This window comes from Mesocricetus auratus, unplaced genomic scaffold (genome assembly GCF_017639785.1).
Source record: "Mesocricetus auratus isolate SY011 unplaced genomic scaffold, BCM_Maur_2.0 contig_6136_pilon_obj, whole genome shotgun sequence".
NCBI lineage: Eukaryota > Metazoa > Chordata > Mammalia > Rodentia > Cricetidae > Mesocricetus > Mesocricetus auratus.
This window is the reverse complement of record NW_024431752.1, coordinates 56711-63439: the sequence shown is the minus strand read 5'-3', so window position 1 is coordinate 63439 and position 6729 is coordinate 56711. Positions and strand designations below refer to the sequence as shown.

General features: G+C 42.2%; 1 pseudogene; it reads right to left on the bottom strand.

The window, feature by feature from the left end:
• Positions 1-892: 892 nt before the first annotated feature.
• LOC101837756 lies at positions 893-3805 on the bottom strand (annotated as a pseudogene).
• Positions 3806-6729: the final 2924 nt, after the last annotated feature.

The window sequence follows — 6729 nt, the reverse complement described above, 5'->3', positions numbered from 1 at the left end:
TTATTACACAGTAGTTTAAAAAGACATGGCATCTATATTTTTATTACCAAAAGTTAAAAAACACTTAATAACCTAATATTTTTTTCTTTTGTACAAAATGAGATCATGCTATTTGAACTGAAATATTTTACTAAATGCAGATACTAGATTCTTTCCAGGTAAATGAAAATACATGGGGAATGTTAGGAAGTTTCTCAGGACAGTTAGAAGCCTGGGCTGCAGATGTCAGTGTGGTAGCTGCCTTGGGGATCCCTGCTGGTCCACCATTTCCCCTCAAGTACTGCTGGCACAGAGGTGCTGGGAGAGCCACTAAGACAAACCTCCTTGATGGCAGACAGTAGCAGCCTTCCTTGCAGCCACAGACATGTATTTCCAAGGACACGATCCTGACTTTATCTTCCTGAGGGCCAAGTTCTGGGCAGCTCCTGTTCTTTCACTAGCCACAGAAACTGCTGGACTCTTGGTGTAGTTTGTCATAGGTTTACTGGTTAAACCCAGAACTGGTTGTCCAATTCAGAGGGTCATGAGGCTTGGAATGGCAGTGCTTGTAGTTACCACCCAATTTAAGAGCCTCCAGGATAGTACAGCAAACAAATTCACTAATAATTAGGTCCTTGGAGGATCTTGTCATGCACCATGTGAGCCATATTTCCAAGGCACTGTCATTCAGGCTAGTAGAACAGTTCAGGTGATGCAGAGCAGAGCTCCTGTGTTGCCATTATCAACATCATCATCTCCATCATAGTCATCACCAGCTTCATATCACCTAACCATCACCACCACTATCATCATCATCATCTCCATCATAGTCATCATCATCAACACAATAACCATCACCACCATCATTTCCTCCACCATATCATCACCATCATCACCATCATCATCATCACCATCACAATATCACAATAATCATCACCATAACAATCATTGTCATCATCCCAATAATCATCAGCAACACCACCATTACCCCCACAAACATCCTCAGGAAAATCATCAACACCATCTCCATTATAGTCCTCATCACCACCACTAACATCATATCATCACCAACATCATCACATTCATCATAATAACCATCATCACCAACATCTCCAACATAATCATCACCATCATCACAATATTCAGCATTACCTCTACCATCATCGACAACATCATCATCACCATCACCACCATCCAGGAGCACATACATGTTTCCTAAGTCACAGTTGACATACAAGTTGGGCAGAGGTGATAAGTAGGCTACTGGCACAGGTCTTAAGTTCGTGGGGACATTGTTAAACATGGGACATACAGGTGGTTGGGGGAAAGCTGCATGCTCAATGGCATAGGGTGGCATCTGTGGGTGCAGGTTCTGAGGGACAGGACATGGCAGGGCTCACACGTGCTGTAATTTCTCAGCTGACTTTTCCATTGGAGGGCCAATGCTTTTGAATGTATTTTCTCCCTTCTTCCTTTTCTGTTCCTCTTCAGCCTCTTTTTGGATTTCTCAATTAGCTTTTCGTCATCTTCTGTGGGGTTAGCCCAGAGGGAGCACATGGCACATTCCTGGCAAGAGGCTCCTGGAGAGAGTAGATGATTGCAGAAATGGTCATAGTCATCGATAGAAACTCGACAGAGGTAGCACATATGGGCACCACAGCGGCAAGACATGTGGTTGCAGCATTCATATTTGTTGAGGTTGGTCCCACACTGGTGGCATTTTCTAGTGTGAACAGCAGTCATTTTTCTTCAATAGATGTCAGGTACTTGATGTCATCCTTTTCAGCCAGCTCTTCACAGGTAAGGTCATTGTGCTCTGTCCAGAGTCCCCAACATTTCCTACAGGTCTCCTTCAGGCAGCAAGGATTAGGGCAGCTGAACCTCTTCACATCCTTGTTCAACAGAGCAGGGAAGCCACAAGAGGGGCACCTGACGAGCTCATCAGCACAGGCTGCAGTGACTTCTTCTTCAGCTCTCCATTCATAGTATTTGCACAGGATGGTCTGGGGGAGCACCTTTTCCAGTTCATTCTTTGGGAAGGAAGATATGCAGTTGCCTTCCATGCAGCTGAGTTCTGACTTTCCAGACCAAAACTATGCTTCTTGGGCCTATCTGATGAGACATTCTTTGCAGAACAAGTGAGCATCGGCACACTGTGTCAGCTTCTCAAATGGAATCTCCTCATAGCAGCAACCACACTCAATCAGCTGTCCATCCTTTGCATACTGTTCTGCATTCAACTGCAGGGCAAGCAAACAGTCTTCACTCTCTGGCTACTCTTTGATTTTCTGCTCATAGAATTCCTGTTCTAGCTGAACAGCTGGAAGGAGGTCTTTCTGGTCATAGAATCTACAGTGTCTACACTTGTTTTTCAAAAAGAACATCCTCTTTTCTATTTTATAGTTGCCCTGTTCAAACTTGAAATCTATGAAGAAAGAATGATTCATTTCTTTCCTCATTTTTGGTTTTCCACTGGGTTCAGATGATCCCTCCTGCCATTTTTCAATAGCATCAGAAAAGGCCTTTTGAGTGATTGCATAGTGTCCTTTGAACTCATGTAGGGCCCACTTGATGTCTTCACTGCTGAGCATCTTGAATTCAGCCATCAAGAGGTCAGCAGATTGCAGAAAGCATCGTTGGTCAAGTGGAGTCAGTTTGGAATAGTAAAAAAAGTCTACTTTATGCAACTTACAATCAACCTGGCTGGCAAGCAGGCTGCATCTTTGGTACAAAATAAATCGGTCTTCTCTCTTTGGATAATCTGGGTTTTCCAGAAGAAAATTACAAAGTACATTGAAATCATAGTATTCCTTCAAATGAATTATCTCTTTAATATACCCATTTGCTACATCTGGAAATCTTGCTTCTGTTTATTTCACTAATAATGAAACAAGTTGTTGATCTACTTCAGCAGGTTCTTGTCCCCACAAGGCTTGCAAATGGGCCTCCTTAGATCCTGGCAGTGATAGAGGCAGCCCAGGAACTTCATCAATTGTTAAGTGCTGATCTTGAAGTTCTCCAAGAGGAAGGCCCAGCTGATGAGGAGCAGGACCTGGGATCAGCGTCTCCTGGACTTCTGGCTTTGGAAAAGCAGGCCCTGGGAAATCATGGCAGATGAACATTTGGTCATTTTCTGTTTCAAAATGACTCTCTTGGGTCAAAACATGGTTTGTTCTTTCCTGAACCTGTGGATTCAGATTCTGCAAGGATGGATGGTCAAGCCTGTGTTCTTCTTCAATTGCCTGGTCATCTACTGAAGTTGATGTCACACCAGGTTTTGATAAGAGATCTGTCTCTGAGTCTTCAGGAGACAGTTTGTCAGCTTCCAGAGACTTACTTTCTGGGAAAAGAAGGTATTTTTCTCTTGTGGATGGCAGTGTTGTTTGCTGTATGTTTAATGCTTGGTCCAGGTTTGGTTATTCTTCTGCAACTGTCAAGATTCAGAAATCCATATTTATCCTCAGAATCCTCCTGTGCCCCAGAACCAAGCAATGATTTGTAGAAACAGCTGTGGGTATCTGTTTCACAGTCTCCTCTATACTTTCTGGGCCTTTCCTCTTCCAATCTGTTCAGATCTAGCCACTGGGAAGCTAATTTGATTACACTGGCTCGGCCTGTCTGAAGTTTAGTGTTTTCTGTTAGTATGACATCATCTTCCTAAATGTAGTCATCTTCATGTTGGTCAGTAGCAGGGTAAGCAGCATTGGAATTCCTTCTGAGTCAGATATGCTGATGGGACCATCTCTGACACGTATCATTCCTCTCTTTGATGACAGTGAATGTTGCTCAAGTGAATGATCTTCCCTTTGTTGTTTCCCTCTGCCATTTTCAAATTCCTATATAGATATAGATGATTGTTATTACCCAAACATGGCCAGCATCTGTTCAACTGGATCTCAAGTTCAGGCTGAAAGTACTGATATATGGAGGAGCTATACACCAGGCCACAAACTCCTGCCTATCCTCAGCTTCACTGGAGAATGAATGCCTCCTAATGGCTGAATCAGACTTAATAATCTTAATCAATAGAAACCACCATTTCCTTACTTCTCTGTCATTTCTCAGTGCAAAGGGTCAGAATCCCATCTCCACCTTCCTTATCACTAATACAGATCCCCACTAGTGTTGAAGCTCAACTCAAAGCACATGCCCTTAAATTTATATCCAGCTAGGAAATGCACTGGTGCTATGCTTTTTATCCCCAAACATAAAGCAGACTCCCACTGTGTAGCTTCACTCTGTCTGCAGGCCCACTTTATGGAATCCTGGTCCAAAACAGGATGTCTTTCTTTATTGAGAAGATGTATTCAAATATGATTTCGTTTGAGGCTGGAAAACAGAGGCTGGAAGCCATCCTCTTGGGTCTCCTAACCACATGGAACTCCTGCACAAAACGTATTTGTCTTTCTATGGTCAGAGACCTTAACAGGAAATGTTCCACTACATAGCTTGTTGGACAGTGGTTTTCCTCTATCCTTTCCAGTTCTCTTTCTTATTTTAATTGACACAGGGTACCTCTATATATCCTTCTGTGGTCCTTGCCATAGAAACCATGCATTCTTATAACTTAATGAGTTCTTCCCACAGTCTGCCTCCTGTGTGTTGAGATGGAAAGTGTGTTACACATATGCACCATTGCTACCCCTTCTTGATGAGGAAGGGCCTTCTCTGCCTCAGATAATCCTGGATGACATTCTTACATTTCATTTTACCAACACTCTGCCCTATCTATCTGAGCCATCTGGAGCATCCCCATGGTCCCCAAGGCACTGTAATATACTATCGGTAATTGCTACAGCAATGAGGGGCTTGGTATTAAAGGGAAATAGATAAGAAAACCAACACTGCCTAGATTCAAAAGTCAACAACCCCTTCAATTTCTCCAGGCTTTCTATACAAGGGTAGGCTTTGGCTGTCACTTTGTAGAACGCAGTGCACAATCACATTTTAGCTGAGCATACACCTTTGGGACTCACTAGCAGTCTTCCCCAGTCTGCCCCAATTCCTGCACTTCTCTGATCCTTGGTGCTAACATTGAAGGGATAAACTTGCAAACAACCTCTGAAGTTATACCTGAACCAGTTCCTATCTAGAAGTCAAACACACATGCCATCTCCAGAATGCTGCCCAAGTCTCTTCCTCCTCTATGACTCTCTTTCTGCCTCTCCTCATACACACTTAATTCAGAGCACCAACTCCCCTCGACGACCACAGGTTGCTTCACTTTTCCTGGATCCACTGTCTATTGGACTTTTGCTCTGAGAACATGGGCTTAAATAGCTCTACCACACAGGAGACTCAAAGTTCCTCCCATTCTTTGTCTTCTACCAAGTGAAGAACATCAAATCCTTTATCCTGATACATCATTTGGTAACACTCAGGCTTCTGCCCCACCCTAGAGAGGTTTAATCTCATTGATTTAATTATTGTTTCCTCAAAACAGAATTTCTTTATATAGCTTTGAAGAATGGCCTGGCACTAATTCTGTAGACCAGGTTGACCTAGACCTCAGGGAGATCCCTGCCTTTGGTTCAAAAATACTTGGATAAAAGTGGGCAGCACCACTTCCCAACTTACTTAATTATTCTTGTTCTGTAGACCTGTAGATATTGATCAGCTTGGCCTCACAACTCAGAGATTAACTTTTCTCAGTTTGCTGTCACCTGGCATTCAAAGAGTGAATCATCTGACCTCCCCCCAAGATTAGTCATGATATGCAAATTAGAATAGAAAGCAAATTACGTACATGAGTTTGAACTCATCAAGAAACAATAGACTATAGAAGATTTTCTCAAAATTTGTCATATGCCTACATGCTAGGCAATGTTAATATATGCATTGCCATATATATTTTATATAGTTATTGTACTTATAGTTTTTCTAATATTAGTTATAACTTTTTAAGTTTTAGACAAAAAGGGAGAGTATGTGGTGTTATCTTTCTTGCACAAATAAATACTGCCTGTAGTTCAGAGACTGAAGGTTTCCACTAGGTAACCACAGAAGTCTGGAGGTCTGTTAAGACAGACAGGAATTGAGATAGCTGTATAGAAACAGAATATAAGCAGGGAGAAACAGGAAATCACTCTTTTCTCTGTTGAGATGCTTAGGAGGTAATCGGTGCTGTGACTTGTTCCTTCTGTCTGATCTCTCAGGATTTCCCTCTATATCTAACTCCTGCTTTTATTACCTGGACTAATTAAGAACTGCTTTTACAAATCTCCATCGCTGAATAAATTGGTGCTCCACATGTAACAGCATTCTGTCAAAAAATGGACTTCTACTTAACCTGCTTCTAGGGATCCTATTCATTTTTTTCCATTGGGTGGGCACCCCTTCAGTGGTCAAGAAATACTTAGATTCTTATCTCATTATTTGCAACAATTTCTAACAACCTTGTACTTACTTGGACTTCCCAGAATATCTAACATCTCTCCTGACATTCTGTAAACCCTAATTTCTGTACATAGATTGTCCAGGCCCCCTGATACTGTCTGGGTTTCTGTTCACTTATTGCCCCTAGGTATGTGGGTAGCCAAAAGACAATGTTGGCATCATTTTTAATGGACTGAAGTGCACTTAATAGTATTAAGAAACTGTCAGTTTGTTTCCAAGGGATCCAGTGACTCCCAGTCCAGAAATACAAGTGCTCCAAGTGACCACTTCCTTGTTCTGGAAACCTTGCAAGGAAGACCCCAGTCAACTGAAGAAATCCTGGAAAACATCCTTGACATCTACAAATTAGTATAT